At 38.2% G+C, this 17,819-nt stretch overlaps 1 protein-coding gene and 2 long non-coding RNA genes across 3 annotated transcripts in view; 2 read left to right on the top strand and 1 right to left on the bottom strand.

The window, feature by feature from the left end:
* PCLO (piccolo presynaptic cytomatrix protein) overlaps positions 1 to 17,819 on the top strand; it is a 361,627-nt gene that overhangs the window by 233,850 nt on the left and 109,958 nt on the right. The gene's annotated exons all lie outside the window — the stretch shown is intronic.
* LOC122206939 overlaps positions 1 to 17,819 on the bottom strand; it is a 71,222-nt gene that overhangs the window by 4,410 nt on the left and 48,993 nt on the right. The window lies entirely within an intron of this gene.
* LOC122206947 lies at positions 23 to 14,248 on the top strand. The gene is made up of 3 exons (XR_006196629.1): positions 23 to 33; positions 12,876 to 12,878; positions 14,156 to 14,248. It is a non-coding gene; the product is annotated as an uncharacterized LOC122206947 (long non-coding RNA).

The raw sequence follows: 17,819 nt of genomic DNA, 5'->3' as shown, positions 1-17,819 counted from the left end.
CTTGTAGTAAACATGTGACTTTATAACACTGAAGTATCAAAATGTCATATTTCTTTAATCCTTTAAAGCAAATTAATCACATATATTATTCACTGATGGTTTTGTCACGGTCTAAGCCTCCATAGATCCTTAAAGACAACCTCTCTTCTGTTTATATGTCAAGCTTGGCAAATCAGGGCCTTATGTGATTTCCAAGGCCATGGTTCTTAAAAGTCCTTATCATTGGCATTGCTGTCCAACTAGAATTTAAATGTGTCTGTACAGATAAAGGGGTTAACTTTGTTTGGATGGACTCTATAACTCAAATGGTCCCTCGCAAAGCTCTCAGATCTTGAATATGACACAGACCTATCTTCATATGATTAAGAAAGTAGAATACCTCTCATTATTCTGATCTCTTACAGCAGGAAGAACAAAACACAATTGAAGTTTTCAATAAATTATCTGGCCACACTGTAATGTATCCTTCAGCGTGTATAATATTTTGTTACTGAAACATGAAAGCAAAGTTTGGGTGCCGCTGGTTAATTGCAAACAATGGAGTCTATTTGTCCCTAAGTAACAGTGTGGCTGGTTTAAATTTGTAAAAATTGAGAAAAAGGAAAAACTGTCATTTTTTTTCACATTCACCTAGCATTGAGCATGTCAAATATGCAATGGAATGCTAGTGCCAAAATTAGACAAAGTTTCCAAAAGCATATCAGAGCCTAATTACTCATGTGAGAAGTACATTTTATCATATTCTAATTAACTATACAAAATCTTTTGAGTGGTTCAGGGAGTTGATGCAGTTTAGAAGGTTGAAGATTTTGATTTTCTACTATAGAAATAATACAGACACATAAAAAAAAAATGTGGCCAGTTCAGTTTATTATAAAATGAGGCATAGTTTGTTTTTGTTTTTTGCAAATGCAGAAAATTATAGCTAGATTTTAATAGCCACTACCATGAACTACAACTTTAAAACATAATTTTAACAAAAACATATACATTCCAGAAGTAAAAAAAAAAAAAAATTAAGCGTTTATTTTGAGAGAGACAAGCACACACATGAGCAGGGAAGGGGCAGAGAAAAAGGGACAGAGAGAATCCCAAGCAGCCTCTGTGAGGTTAGAGAAGAGCCCAATGTGGGGCTCAATCTCACAAAAACATGAAATCATGACCTGACCGAAATCAAGAGTCAGACCAACTGAGCCACCCAGGCTCCCCAGAAGTAAAACTGTTTTACTTGTTTTAAAACGTGTTTAGATTTTGTTCATATCTCAGAATTTGGGGAGTAATAATATATCCTGTTTTTTTAAAATGAGGTGAAATTTGCATAACATAAAATTAACCATTTAAAAGTGAATGATTTAGTGGCATTTTGCATACACAAAATTGTGCAACCAGGACCTCTATCCAGTACCAACAACTTGTAATCAAACCAAACATTACCTCCTTACCTGTCCTTGTCTATTAAGCACATACTGTCTCTTCCTTCTTCCCTTCAACTTGTGCAACCACCTGTTTGTTTTCTATCTGTATGGTTTTACCTGCTCTGCACAGAATCATGTAATAACCTTTTGTCTCTAACTTCTTTCACCTCAAATAATGTTTTCCAGGGTCATTTGGTTTGTAGTATGTGTCAATGTTTTATGTCTAAATTATCCTGGATTATGTATGCCACAGTTTGTTTTTTTCATTAATCTGTTTACGGATACTAGGATTGTTTGTACATTTTGACTATTAAAACAGTACTGCACTGGCCATTAATGCACGGATATTTGTTTGAGTACCTGTTTTCAGTTCTTTTAGCTATACACCTAGGAGTGGAATTGCTGGGTCATATGGTAATTCCATATTTAACTTTATAAGCAATTATCAAACTATTTTCCACAGTAGGTAGAACATTTTGTATTCCCATCAGGACTTTATGAAAGTCTAACATTTCTTTATCCTTTCAATATTATTATCCATTTATCATCATTATCATTTCCATCATAGTAGATATGAATTAGTATCTCACTATGATTTTAATTTGCTAATGACCAATGATATTGAGCATCTTTTCATGTACTTAGTCATTTGTATTTCTTATATGGAGAAATGACTGTTCAAATTTTTTGCCCATTTTTTTTTCAATACATGAAATTTATTGTCAAATTGGTTTCCATACAACACCCAGTGCTCATCCCAAAAGGTGCCCTCCTCAATACCCATCACCCACCCTCCCTTCCTTCCCACCCCCCATCAACCCTCAGTTTGTTCTCAGTTTTTAACAGTCTCTTATGCTTTGGCTCTCTCCCACTCTAACCTCTTTTTTTTTTTTTTTCCTTCCCCTCCCCCATGGGTTTCTGTTAAGTTTCTCAGGATCCACATAAGAGTGAAACCATATGATATCTGTCTTTCTCTGTATGGCTTATTTCACTTAGCATCACACTCTCCAGTTCCATCCACGTTGCTACAAAAGGCCATATTTCATTCTTTCTCATTGCCACGTAGTATTCCATTGTGTATATAAACCACAATTTCTTTATCCATTCATCAGTTGATGGACATTTAGGCTCTTTCCATAATTTGGCTATTGTTGAGAGTGCTGCTATAAACATTGGGGTACAAGTACCCCTATGCATCAGTACTCCTGTATCCCTTGGGTAAATTCCTAGCAGTGCTATTGCTGGGTCATAGGGTAGGTCTATTTTTAATTTTCTGAGGAACCTCCACACTGCTTTCCAGAGCGGCTGCACCAATTTGCATTCCCACCAACAGTGCAAGAGGGTTCCCATTTCTCCACACTCTCTCCAGCATCTATAGTCTCCTGATTTGTTCATTTTAGCCACTCTGACTTGCATGAGGTGATATCTGAGTGTGGTTTTGATTTGTATTTCCCTGATAAGGAGCGACATTGAACATCTTTTCAAGTGCCTGTTGCCCATCCGGATGTCTTCTTTAGAGAAGTGTCTATTCATGTTTTCTGCCCATTTCTTCACTGAGTTATTTGTTTTTTGGGTGTGGAGTTTGGTGAGCTCTTTATAGATTTTGCATACTAGCCCTTTGTCCGATATGTCATTTGCAAATATCTTTTCCCATTCCGTTGGTTGCCTTTTAGTTTTGTTGGTTGTTTCCTTTGCTGTGCAGAAGCTTTTTATCTTCATAAGGTCCCAGTAATTCACTTTTGCTTTTAATTCCCTTGCCTTTGGGGATGTGTCGAGTAAGAGATTGCTATGGCTGAGGTCAGAGAGATCTTTTCCTGCTTTCTCCTCTAGGGTTTTGATGGTTTCCTGTTTCACATTCAGGTCCTTTACCCATTTTGAATTTATTTTTGTGAATGGTGTGAGAAAGTGGTCTAGTTTCAACCTTCTGCATGTTGCTGTCCAGTTCTCCCAGCACCATTTGTTAAAGAGACTGTCTTTTTTCCATTGGATGTTCTTTCCTGCTTTGTCAAAGATGAGTTGGCCATACGTTTGTGGGTCTAGTTCTGGGGTTTCTATTCTATTCCATTGGTCTATGTATCTGTTTTTGTGCCAATACCATGCTGTCTTGATGATTACAGCTTTGTAGTTGAGGCTAAAGTCTGGGATTGTGATGCCTCCTGCTTTGGTCTTCTTCTTCAAAATTACTTTGGCTATTCGGGGCCTTTTGTGGTTCCATATGAATTTTAGGATTGCTTGTTTTAGTTTCGAGAAGAATGCTGGTGCAATTTTGATTGGGATTGCATTGAATGTGTAGACAGCTTTGGGTAGTGTTGACATTTTGACAATATTTATTCTTCCAATCCATGAGCATGGAATGTTTTTCCATTTCTTTATGGCTTCTTCAATACCTTCATAAGCTTTCTATAGTTTTCAGCATACAGATCTTTTACATCTTTGGTTAGATTTATTCCTAGGTATTTTATGCTTCTTGGTGCAATTGCGAATGGGATCAGTTTCTTTATTTGTCTTTCTGTTGCTTCATTGTTAGTGTATAAGAATGCAACTGATTTCTGTACATTGATTTTGTATCCTGCAACTTTGCTGAATTCATGTATCAGTTCTAGCAGACTTTTGGTGGAGTCTGTCGGATTTTCCATGTATAATATCATGTCATCTGCAAAAAGCGAAAGCTTGACTTCATCTTTGCCAATTTTGATGCCTTTGATTTCCTTTTGTTGTCTGATTACTGATGCTAGAACTTCCAACACTATGTTAAACAACAGCGGTGAGAGTGGGCATCCCTGTCGTGTTCCTGATCTCAAGGAAAAAGCTCTCAGTTTTTCCCCGTTGAGGATGATGTTAGCTGTGGGCTTTTCATAAATGGCTTTTATGATGTGTAAGTATGTTCCTTCTATCCCGACTTTCTCAAGAGTTTTTATTAAGAAAGGGTGATGGATTTTGTCAAAGGCCTTATCTGCATCGATTGACAGGATCATATGGTTCTTCTCTTTTTTTTTTTTTTTATTAATGTGATGTATTACGTTGATTGATTTGTGAATGTTGAACCAGCCCTGCATCCCAGGAATGAATCCCACTTGATCATGGTGAATAATTCTTTTTATATGCTGTTGAATTCGATTTGCTAGTATCTTATTGAGAATTTTTGCATCCATATTCATCAGGGATATTGGCCTGTAGTTCTCTTTTTCTACTGGGTCTCTGTCTGGTTTAGGAATCAAAGTAATACTGGCTTCATAGAATGAGTCTGGAAGTTTTCCTTCCCTTTCTATTTCTTGGAATACCTTAAGAAGGATAGGTATTATCTCTGCTTTAAATGTCTGGTAGAACTCCCCTGGGAAGCCATCTGGTCCTGGACTCTTATTTGTTTGGAGATTTTTGATAACCGATTCAATTTCTTCACTGGTTATGGCTCTGTTCAAGCTTTCTATTTCCTCCTGATTGAGTTTTGGAAGAGTGTGGGTGTTTAGGAATTTGTCCATTTCTTCCAGGTTGTCCAATTTGTTGGCATATAATTTTTCATAGTATTCCCTGATAATTGTTTGTATCTCTGAGGGATTGGTTGTAATAATTCCATTTTCATTCATGATTTTATCTATTTGGGTCCTCTCCCTTTTCTTTTTGAGAAGCCTGGCTAGAGGTTTACCAATTTTGTTAATTTTTTCAAAAAACCAACTCTTGGTTTCGTTGATCTGCTCTACAGTTTTTTTAGATTCTATATTGTTTATTTCTGCTCTGATCTTTATTATTTCTCTTCTTCTGCTGGGTTTAGGCTGCCTTTGCTGTTCTGCCTCTATTTCCTTTAGGTGTGCTGTTAGATTTTGTATTTGGGATTTTCCTGTTTCTTGAGATAGGCTTGGATTGCGATGTATTTTCCTCTCAGGACTGCCTTCGCTACATCCCAAAGTGTTTGGATTGTTGTATTTTCATTTTCGTTTGTTTCCATATATTTTTTAATTTCTTCTTAATTGCCTGGTTGACCCACTCATTCGTTAGTAGGGTGTTCTTTAACCTCCATGCTTTTGGAGGTTTTCCAGACTTTTTCCTGTGGTTGATTTCAAGCTTCATAGCATTGTGGTCTGAAAGTATGCATGGTATAATTTCAATTCTTGTAAACTCATGAAGGGCTGTTTTGTGACCCAGTATATGATCTATCTTGGAGAATGTTCCATGTGCACTTGAGAAGAAAGTATATTCTGTTGCTTTGGGATGCAGAGTTCTAAATATATCTGTCAAGTCCGTCTGATCCAATGTATCATTCAGGGCCCTTGTTTCTTTATTGACCGTGTGTCTAGATGATCTATCCATTTCTGTAAGTGGGGTGTTAAAGTCCCCTGCAATCACCATATTCTTATCAATAAGGTTGCTTATGTTTATGAATAATTGTTTTATATATTTGGGGGCTACGGTATTTGGCGCATAGACAATTATAATTTTTAGCTCTTCCTGATGGATAGACCCTGTAATTATTATATAATGCCCTTCTTCATCTCTTGTTACAGCCTTTAATTTAAAGTCTAGTTTGTCTGATATAAGTATGGCTACTCCAGCTTTCTTTTGGCTTCCAGTAGCATGATAAATAGTTCTCCATCCCCTCACTCTCAATCTAAAGGTGTCCTCAGATCTAAAATGAGTCTCTTGTAGACAGCAAATAGATGGGTCTTGTTTTTTTATCCATTCTGATACCCTATGTCTTTTGGTTGGCGCATTTAATCCATTTACATTCAGTGTTATTATAGAAAGATACGGGTTTAGAGTCATTGTGATGTCTGTATGTTTTATGCTTGTAGTGATGTCTCTGGTACTTTGTCTCACAGGATCCCCCTTAGGATCTCTTGTAGGGCTGGTTTTGTGGTGACAAATTCCTTCAGTTTTTGTTTGTTTGGGAAGACCTTTATCTCTCCTTCTATTCTAAATGACAGACTTGCTGGATAAAGGATTCTCGGCTGCATGTTTTTTTCTGTTTAGCACACTGAAGATCTCGTGCCAATCCTTTCTGGCCTGCCAAGTTTCAAAAGAGAGATCAGTCACGAGTCTTATAGGTCTCCCTTTATATGTGAGGGCACGTTTATCCCTTGCTGCTTTCAGAATTTTCTCTTTATCCTTGTATTTTGCCAGTTTCACTATGATATGTCGTGCAGAAGATCGATTCAAGTTACGTCTGAAGGGAGTTCTCTGTGCCTCTTGGATTTCAATGCCTTTTTCCTTCCCCAGTTCAGGGAAGTTCTCAGCTATTATTTCTTCAAGTACCCCTTCAGCACCTTTCCCTCTCTCTTCCTCCTCTGGGATACCAATTATGTGTATATTATTTCTTTTTAGTGTATCACTTAGTTCTCTAATTTTCCCCTCATACTCCTGGATTTTTTTATCTCTCTTTTTCCATAACTTTATCTTCTAGTTCACCTATTCTCTCCTCTGCCTCTTCAATCCGAGCCGTCGTCATTTCCATTTTGTTTTGCATTTCGTTTAAAGCGTTTTTCAGCTCCTCGTGACTGTTCCTTAGTCCCTTGATCTCTGTAGCAAGAGATTCTCTGCTGTCCTCTATACTGTTTTCAAGCCCAGCGATTAATTTTATGACTATTATTCTAAATTCACTTTCTGTTATATTATTTAAATCCTTTTTGATCAGTTCATTAGCTGTTGTTATTTCCTGGAGATTCTTCTGAGGGGAATTCTTCCGTTTGGTCATTTTGGATAGTCCCTGGAGTGGTGCGGCGGACCTGCAGGGCACTTCCCCTGTGCTGTGGTGTATAACTGGAGTTGGTGGGCGGGGCCGCAGTCCGCCCTGATGTCTGCCCCCAGCCCACCGCTGGGGCCACAGTCAGACTGGTGTGTGCCTTCTCTTTACCCCTCCTAGGGGCGGGATTCACTGTGGGGTGGCATGGTTCGTCTGGGCGACTTGCACACTGCCAGGCTTGTGGTGCTGGGGATCTGGCGTATTAGCTGGGGTGGGTAGGCAAGGTCCACGGGGGCAGGAGGGGCAGGCTTAGCTCGCTTCTCCTTAGGTGATCCACTTCAGGAGAGGCCCTGTGGCAGCGGGAGGGAGTCAGATCCGCTGCCGGAGGTTTGGCTCCACAGAAGCACAGAGTTGGGTGTTTGCGCGGAGCGAGCAAGTTCCCTGGCAGGAACTGGTTCCCTTTGGGATTTTGGCTGGGGGATGGGCGGGGGAGATGGCGCTGGCGAGCGCCTTTGTTCCCCGCCAAGGTGAGCTCTGTTGTCCGGGGGCTCAGCAGCTCTCCCTCCCTTTGTCCTCCAGCCTTCCCGCTTTCTGAGCAGAGCTGTTAACTTATGACCTCCCAGACGCTAAGTCGCGCTTGCTGTCGGAACACAGTCCGTCAGGCCCCTCTGCTTTTGCCAGCCAGACTCGGGGACTCTGCTTGGCCGCGGGCCGCCCCTCCGCCCCGGCTCCCTCTCGCCAGTCTGTGGAGCGCGCACTGCCTAGCCGCCCTTCCTACCCTCTTCCGTGGTCCTCTCGTCTGCGCTTGGCTCCGGAGACTCCGTTCTGCTAATCCTCTGGCGGTTTTCTGGGTTATTTAGGCAGGTGTAGGTGGAATCTAAGTGATCAGCAGGACGCGCGGTGAGCCCAGCGTCCTCCTAAGCCGCCATCTTCCCTACACTTTGCCCATTTTTTAATTAGGCTTTTTGTCTTTTTTTGTTGATTTACAAGTCTTTTTTATATGTTCTGGATACTAGACTATTATCACATGTATGTTTTGCAAGTTTTTCCCACATTCTATAGTTTTGTTTTGTTTTTTTCATTTTCTTAATAATGACCTTGGATGCACAGAAGTTTGAAATTTTTGATGAAGTTTCATTTATCTGTTTTTCCTGTTTTTGCTCATGCTTTTGATGTCATATCTAACAATCATTGCCAATTCCAAGGTCATAAAGATTTATTTCCATGTTTTCTATTAACAGTTTTATGGTTTTGGCTTTTTATTTAGGTAGTCATTCAGTTTTGAGTTAAGTTTTGAATAGGGTATAAAGTAGGTGTCCATTTCCATTCTTTTGCATATGGATATATACCACCATTTGTTGAAGAAAATATTATTTCCCTATTAATGGCTTTCGAACCCTTGTCAAAAATCAATTAACCATAGATGTGTTTATTTCCACACTCTCAATTCCATACTATTGATTTATTTTTGTTCTTATGCCAGTACCGCACTGTTTTGATTACTATAGCTTTCAAGTTGTTCTGAAATAACAAAGTGTGGGTCCTCCAAATTTGTTTTTTCTCTTTAAATATAGTTTTGGCTGATGGAGGCTCTTTGAAATTCCATATGAACTTGATGATCACCTTTTCTATTTCTGCAAAAGAAGTCCACTGGGGTTTTTATAGGGTTTTCAGTGAATCTTTTGATCACTGTGGGTAGTATTGTCATCCTAACCTTATGATAAGCCTTCCAATCCATGAACATAGGATATCTTTCCATTTATTTAGCTATCTTTTTTGTTTGTTTTTCAGCAATTTTTTTTTTAATTTATAGTATAGTAAACAGTGTACTAATAAGTCTTGCCTTTTTGGTGAAATTATTCCTATGTACTGTATTCTTTAAATGCTGGTATCAATGTAATTGCTTTGTTGATTTCCTTTTCGTATTGGTCTTTGCTGGTATATATAGAACCACCACTGACATTTTTCCATTTATCTTGTGCCCTGCAAGTTTGCTATATTTACTTATTAGCTCTTAGTTTCTTTGTGCATTCTTTGGTATTTTCTATATATAGAATCATGCCATCTGTAAATGGAATTGTTTTACTTCTTCCTTCCCAATTTGTTTGCCTTTTATTTATTTGTCTTGACTAACTTCTCTGGCTAGATCCTCCAATATAAAGTAGAATAGCAATGTTAAAACTAGGCTTCCTTATCCTGTTCCTGATCTCAGGTTAAAAGCATTCAGTCTTTCTCCATGAAGTCATTCATTATTAAGTATGGTGTTAGCTGTGGTTTTTCTTATAAATTATCTTTATCCTGTTAATGAAGTTCGCTTCAGTTCCTAATTTTGTGAGTGTCTTTACCATGAAAGCGTGATGGATTTTATCAAAAAAATTTTTTTCTATATCAATTGAAATGATCATACTGTTTCTTTCCTTCAATTTCTGGTTATGCTGTATCACTTTGACTTTCACCTTGTAGTATGGTATCTCACACTGCAGTCTTGGGATAAATCTTACTAGGTTATTCTCTTAATATGCTATTGTATTGGACTTAGTTTAGTAGTACTTTGTTGTTGAAGAATTTTGCATCTATCTTCATTTATGATATTGGTCTATAGCTTTCTTTGGTATCTTTGTCTTAATGTTGGTATCAAGGTAATACTTCATAAAATAAATTAAGAAGTGCTTACTCTTGTGTTTTGGGAAGCATTTCAGGACAACTGTAGTTCATTATTCTTTGTGATAGAATTAACCACTGAAACCATCTGACCCTGGGTTCTTTTCGTTGTGGCTGGGAGATTTTTGTTTACTTATTCAATCTCTTTTTATAGATCTTATTATAGATTTGTTCAGATGTTTTCATTTTTTTCTTGATTCAGTTTTAGTAATTTGAATATTTCTAGAATTTCTCCATTTGGATTTTGCCTAGGTTATTTAATTTGTGGGCATGTAACTGTTCACAGTATTCTCTTATTTTTTTTTTTATTTTTTATTTTTTTAGTTCTATAACTTTGCTAGTAAGTCCCCACTGTCATTTCTGCTTTTGTTTCCTCTATTTTTCTTTTTTTTTTAATATGAAACTTATTGTCAAATTGGTTTCCATACAACATGCAGTGCTCATCCCAACAGGTGCCCTTCTCAATACCCATCACCCACCCTTCCCTCCCCTCCCTCCCACCCCCCACCAACCCTCATTTGTTCTCAGTTTTGAAGAGTCTCTTGTGTTTTGGCTCCCTCCCTCTCTAACCTCTTTTTTTTCTCATTTCCCTCCCCCATGGTCTTCTGTTAAGTTTCTCGTGATCCCCATAAGAGTGAAAACATATGGTATTTGTTTTTCTCTGTATGACTTATTTCACTTAGCATAACAGTCTCCAGTTCCATCCACGTTGCTGCAAAAGACCATATTTCATTCTTTCTCATTGCCAAGTAGTATTCCTTGTGTATATAAACCACAATTTCTATATCCATTCATCAGTTGATGGACATTTAGTCTTTTTCCATAATTTGGCTATTGTTGACAGTGCTACTATAAACATTGGGGTACAAGTGCCCCCATGCATCAGCACTCCTGTATCCGTTGGGTAAATTCCTAGCAGTGCTATTGCTGGGTCATAAGGTAGATCTGTTTTTAATATTTTGAGGAACCTCCACACTGTTTTCCAGAGGAGCTGCACCAGTTTGCATTCCCACCAAGAGTGCAAGAGTGTTCCCATTTCTCCACATCCTCACCAGCATCTATAATACCCTGATTTGTTCATTTCAGCCACTCTGACTGGTGTGAGGTGGTATCTGACTGGTTTCAATTTGTATTTCCCTGATGAGGAGCGATGTTGAGCATTTTTTTATGTGCCTGTTGGCCATCTGGACGTCTTCTTTAGAGAAGTGTCTATGCATGTTTTCTGCCCATTTCTTCACTGGATTCTTTGTATTTTGGGTGTGGAGTTTGGTGAGCTCTTTAAAGATTTTGGATACTAGCCCTTTGTCCGATGTGTCATTTGCAAATATCTTTTCCCAGTCTGTTGGTTGCCTTTTAGTTTTGTTGATTGTTTCATTGGCAGTACAGAAGCTTTTTATCTTCATGAGGTCCCAGTAGTTCATTTTTGCTTTTAATTCCCTTGTCTTTGGGGATGTGTCAAGTAAGAAATTCCTGCAGCTGAGGTCAGAGAGGTTTTTTCCTGCTTTCTCCTCTAGGGTTTTGATGGTTTCCTGTCTCACATTCAGGTCCTTTATTCATTTTGAGTTTGTTTTTGTGAATGGTGTAAGAAAGTGGTCTAGTTTCATCCTTTTGCATGTTGCTGTCCAGTTCTCCCAGCACCATTTGTTAAAGACACTGTCTTTTTTCCATTGGATATTCTTTCCTGCTTTGTTAAAGATTAATAGGCCATACTTTTGTGGGTCTAATTCTGGGGTTTCTATTCTATTCCATTGGCCTGTGTGTCTGTTTTTGTGCCAATACCATGCTGTCTTGACGATTACAGCTTTGTAGTGGAGGCTAAAGTCTGGGATTGTGATGCCTCCTGCTTTGGTCTTCTTCTTCAAAATTACTTTGTCTATTTGGGGTCTTTTGTGGTTCCGTACAAATTTTAGGATTGCTTGTTCTAGCTTCGAGAAGAATACTGGTGCAATTTTGTTTGGGATTGTATTGAATGTGTAGATAGCTTTGGGTAGTATTGACATTTTAACAATATTTATTCTTCTAATCCATGAGCACGGAATGTTTTTCCATTTCTTTATATCTTCTTCAATTTCTTTCATAAGCTTTCTATAGTTTTCAGCATACAGATCATTTACATCTTTGGTTAGGTTTATTCCTAGGTACTTTATGATTCTTGGTGCAGTTGTGAATGGGATCAGTTTCTTTATTTGTCTTTCTGTTGCTTCATCATTACTGTATAAGAATGCAACTGATTTCTGTACATTGATTTTGTATCCTGCGACTTTACTGAATTCATGTATCAGTTCCAGTAGACTTTTGGTGAAGTCTATCAGGTTTTCCAAGTATAATGTCATGTCATCTGCAAAAAGTGAAAGCTTGACTTCATCTTTGCCAATTTGGATGCCTTTGATTTCCTTTTGTTGTCGGATTGCTGATGCTAGCACTTCCAATACTATGTTAAACAACAGTGGTGAGAGTGGACATCCCTGTCGTGTTCCTGATCTCAGGGGGAAAGCTCTCAGTTATTCCCCATTGAGTATGATATTAGCTGTGGGCTTTTCATAAATGGCTTTTATGATGTTTAAGTATGTTCCTTCTATCCCAACTTTCTCAAGGATTTTTATCAAGAAAGGATGCTGAATTTTGTCAAATGCTTTTTCTGCAATTGACAGAATCATATGATTCTTATCTTTTCTTTTATTAATGTGATGTATCACATTGATTGATTTGCGAATGTTGAACCAGCCCTGCAGCCCAGGAATGAATCCCACTTGATCATGGTGAATAATTCTTATATGCTGTTGAATTTGATTTGCTAGTATCTTATTGAGAATTTTTGCATCCATATTCATCAAGGTTATTGGCCTGTAGTTCTCTTTTTTTGCTGGGTCTCTGTCTGATTTTGGAATCAAAGTAATGCTGGCTTCATAGAATGAGTCTGGAAGTTTTCCTCCCCTTTCTGTTTTTTGAAACAGCTTGAGGAGGATAGGTATTCTCTCTGCTTTAAACATCTGGTAGAATTCCCCTGGGAAGCCATCTGGTCCTGGACTCTTATTTGTTGGGAAATTTTTGATTACTGATACAATTTCTTCGCTGGTTATGGCTCTGTTCAAGTTTTTTATTTCTTCCTGTTTGAGTTTTGGAAGTGTGTGGGTGCTTAGGAATTTGTCCATTTCTTCCAGGTTGTCCAGTTTGTTGGCATACAATTTTTCATAGTATTTCCTGATAATTGCTTGTATTTCTGAGGGATTGGTTGTAATAATTCCATTTTCATTCATGATTTTATCTATTTGGGTCATCTCCTTTATCTTTTTGAGAAGCCTGGCTAGAGGTTTACCAATTTTGTTTATGTTTTCAAAAAACCAACTCTTGGTTTCATTGATCTGCTCTACAGGTTTTTTAGATTCTATATTGTTTATTTCTGCTCTGATCTTTAATATTTCTCTTCTGCTGGGTCTGGAGTGTCTTTGCAGTTCTGGTTCTATTTCCTTTAGGTGTGCTGTTAGATTTTGTATTTTGGATTTTTCCTGTTTCTTGAGATAGGCCTGGATTGCAATGTATTCTCCTCTCAGGACTGCCTTTGCTGCATCCCAAAGCGTTTGGATTGTTTTATTTTCATAATCATTTGTTCCCATATATTTTTTAATTTCTTCTCTAATTGCCTGGTTGACTCATTCATTCTTTAGTAGGGTGTTCTTTAACCTCCATGCTTTTGGAGGTTTTCCAGACTTTTTCCTGTGGTTGATTTCAAGCTTCATAGCATTGTGGTCTGAAAGTGTGCATGGTATGATCTCAATTCTTTTATACTTATGAAGGACTGTTTTGTGACCCAGTATGTGATCTATCTTGGAGAATATTCCATGTTAACTCGAGAAGAAAGTATATTCTGTTGCTTTGGGATGCAGAGTTCTAAATATATCTATCAAGTCCATCTGATCCAATGTATCATTCAGGGCCCTTGTTTCTTTATTGACCGTCTGTCTAGATGATCTATCCATTGTTGGAAGCGGAGTATTAAAGTCCCCTACAATTACCACATTCTTATCAATAAGGTTGCTTATGTTTGTGATTGTTTTATATATTTGGGGGCTCCCATATTCAGCTATAGACATTTATAATTGTTAGCTCCTCCTGATGGATGGACCCTGTGATTATTATATAATGCCCTTCTTCATCTCTTGTTACAACCTTTAATTTAAAGTCGTTTGTCTGATATAAGTATGGCTACTCCAGCTTTCTTTTGACTTCCAGTAACATGATAGATAGTTCTCCATCCCTCACTATCAATCTGAAGGTGTCCTCAGGTCTAAAATGAGTCTCTTGTAGACAGCAAATAGGTGAGTCTTGTTTTTTTAATCCATTCTGGTACCCTATGTCTTTTGGTTGGAACATTTAGTCAATTTACATTCAGTGTTATTATCAAAAGAAATGGGTTTAGAGTCATAGTGATGTCTGTAGGTTTCATGCTTGTAGTGATGTCTCTGGTACTTTGTGGTCCTTGCAACATTTCACTCACAGAATCCCCTTGGATCTCTTGTAGGGCTGGTTTAGTGGTGATGAATTCCTTCAGTTTTTGTTTGTTTGGGGAGACCTTTATCTCTCCTTCTATTCTGAATGACAGACTTGCTGGATAAAGGATTCTTGGCTGCATATTTTTTTCTGTTCATCACATTGAAGATTTCCTGCCATTCCTTTCTGGCCTGCCAAGTTTCAGTAGATAGGTCTGCCACTAGTCTTATGGGTCTCCCCTTATATGTTAGAGCGTGTTTATCCCTAGCTGCTTTCAGAATTTTCTCTTTATCCTTGTATTTTGCCAGTTTCACTATGATATGTCATGCAGAAGATTGATTCAAGTTACGTCTGAAGGGAGTTCTCTGTGCCTCTTGGGTTTCAATGCCTTTTACCTTCCCCAGATCAGGGAAGTACGCCGCTATGATTTGTTCAAGTACACCTTCAGCTCCTTTCTCTCTCTCTTCTGGCATTCCTATTATATGGATATTGTTCTGTTTCATTGCATCACTTAGTTCTCTAATTCTCCCCTCATCATCCTGGATTTTTTTAATCTCTTTTTCTCAGCTTCTTCTTTTTCCATAATTTTATCTTCTAATTCACATATTCTCTCCTCTGCCTCTGCAATCCGAGCTGTGGTCGCCTCCATTTTATTTTGAACCTCATTTATAGCATTTTTTAGCTCCTCCTTACTATTTCTTAGTCCCTTGATCTCTGTAGCAATAGATTGTCTGCTGCCCTCTATACTTTTTGCAAGCCCAGTGATTAATTTTATGACTATTATTCTCAATTCTTGTTCCATTATATTAAATCATTTTTGATCAATTCGTTAGCTGTTGCTACTTCCCGGAGTTTCTTTTGAGGAGAATTCTTCTGTTTTGTCATTTTGGATAGTCCTTGGATGGCACGGAACTGCAGGGCACTTCCCCTGTGCTGTCTGAAGTAACTTGTTTTGGTGGGCAGGGCCGCAGTCAGACTCGATGCCTGTCCCCAGCCCACCGCTGGGGCCACAGTCAGACTGGTGTGTACCTTCTCTTCCACCCTCTCAGGGGCAGGACTCACTGTGGAGTGGTGTGGCCCCTGTCTGGGCTACTTGCACACTGCCAGGCTTGTGGTGCTGCTTTGATGAGATCTGGCATATTAGCCAGGGTGGATCTGCAAGGTGCACAGGGGCAAGAGTGGCAGGCTCAGCTCACTTTGCTGTCAGTGGTCTCCTGCAAGAGGGACCCTGCAGCAACCGGGAGGGAGGCAGACCCACTGGAAGGATGAATCCACAGAAGCACAGCGCTGGGTGTTTGCGCGGTGCAAGCAAGTTCAATGACAGAACTGGTTCCCTTTGGGATTTCTGCTGGGGATTGGGAGAGGGAGATGGTGCTTTCTTGGCGGCCTTTGTTCCCCGCCAAGCTGAGCTCCTTCTGGGGCTCAACAACTCTCCTTCCATGTCCTCTCGCCCTCCTGCTCTCTGAGCAGAGCTGTTGACTTTTAACATTCTAGATGTTAAGTCCTAATGGCTGTCAGAACACACTCCATCCGGCCCCTCCACTTTTGCAAGCCAGATTTCGGGGCCCTGCCTTGCGGGGCGGGTTCCCCACCACCACCCTGGCTCCCTCCTGCCAGTCCGTGTAGTGTTCACCACCTCTCTGCCCTTCCTAACCTCGTCCATGGTCCTCTCATCTACACTTGGCTCCAGAGAGTCCATTCTGCTAGTCTTCTGGTGGTTTTCTGGGTTATTTAGGCAGGTGTGGGTGGAATCTAAGTGATCAGCAGGATGAGGTGAGCCCAGCGTCCTACGCCACCATCTTCTTCTTTAGTTCTAGGTTTTTGGTCCTCTCTTTTCTCTTTGTCAGTCTAGTTAAAATTTTGCCTACTCTCCTGATCTTTACAAAGAACCCATTTTTGATGTTGATTCTATTTTGTTACATATGCTCTATCTCTACTCTAAACTTTATTAGGTTTTCTTTTTCCAGCTATAGATTTAGCTTGTTCTTTTCAGAGTTCTTTAGATGTCAAGTTAGATTATTGATTTGAGATCTTTTTTTTTTTCTTTTTAATGTATGCATTGCAGCTATAAATTTTTTTTTAAGAATTGCTTTCACTGAATCTCATGCTTTGGCATCTTGTTTTTATTTTCATTCATCTTAAAATATTTTCTAATTTCCTCTCATTCCTTTTGGAATTCATTTCTTGTTCAAAAGTATATTGTTAAGTTTTACATATTTGTGACTTTTTTTTTTAGTTTTCCTTTATTGATTTCTATCTTCATTTCATTGTGGTCAGAATAAATATTTTGTATCATTTTTATAACTTTAACACTGCAGAGGATTGCAGTCTAAGATATGGTCTATTTGGAGAATATTTCAAGTACACTTGAGAAAGTGTGTATTTTAATGTTGTTGGGTGAAATGTTCTATATGTGTCTTTTAGGTAGATCTGATAGGCTTAAGATTTTTCAAGTCTCCTATATCCTAGTTGATTTTCTATCTAGATATTGTATGTGAACTGGAATTGGAGCTGTGAGTATACAGTAAGCAAAAAACACAGTACTTTATTACTAAATGGTAACAGTCTCTTTCTTCTATAAGCACTCCCCTCTTTGCATTAAGATTTTTGTTACATGCCAAAGTCCCAAAAAAGTTGATTCTGTCAGCTTGCCAACTTAATGGCTGACTTTATGATATCAAGTCGATCCAGTCATAGCATAGGATTTTAGTTTACAATTTGGCCTGTCTTAATTGAAATGAAATTTCATTTTTAGTATAAGGATAATAAGAATAATTGAGAGTTTACCCATTTCATTTTTGGCTTCATGGGAAGAAGTAAATTCCATTAAACTTATTTTTTGCAGGTACGAATCTTTAACATTCAAAACAAGTATGGCCTATATGTTGGGGAGCTTTTTCTTTTTTCTATTTTTTTCTCTAGAAGACAATATTTAGTTATACAACCACATTTGATCTTTAAAATAAGAGGAATTATAATATTAGCAACTACCATTTAGTGAGTATTTCATATCCAAGTAACTACTAAGTACTTGCAACAAATAAGCTTGTTTTATCTTATATCAAACCAATGAGTTATAGGTATTTGAACTTCAACTGACAGTCAAAAACTGAGAAAAAGAAGACTAACTTGTTTAAGGTCATGCTGAACAAGTAAGTTGCATGTCATGATTAATTGAGTTTCTGAGTCTAATTTTTTTAAGTGTACCAGGCCTCTTTCTGGTCATTATATGGTCTTACCTACTCCCCCCCACCCCCCCGCAATGAATCATTATTAGATTAGATTAGATTAGATTAGATAGTGAAATCCATAGATCTTAACAAAAATATTTATAAATTAATTATTAATATTTCCCCCCTAGGGAAAAAATGAAGCAGGTAGACAGAGGTAGATCTAAATCTAGAGATCTGGAGTTTATAGGCAACATAGCATATAATTTTTTTCCAGACATATTCCATAGTTGTTGGAAGCTTTGACTCTATCATACTGTAGAATAGAAAAGCTAACTGAAATTTTGAAAGCTTATAATTTAATATTAGAACACATACTTGTCAAGTATTTCATAAGTTTAAGAAAGCAAT

The sequence above is a fragment of the Panthera leo genome, chromosome A2 (genome assembly GCF_018350215.1).
Source record: "Panthera leo isolate Ple1 chromosome A2, P.leo_Ple1_pat1.1, whole genome shotgun sequence".
NCBI lineage: Eukaryota > Metazoa > Chordata > Mammalia > Carnivora > Felidae > Panthera > Panthera leo.
The sequence above is the reverse complement of the archived record's forward strand: the minus strand, read 5'-3'. Positions and strand labels throughout refer to the sequence as shown.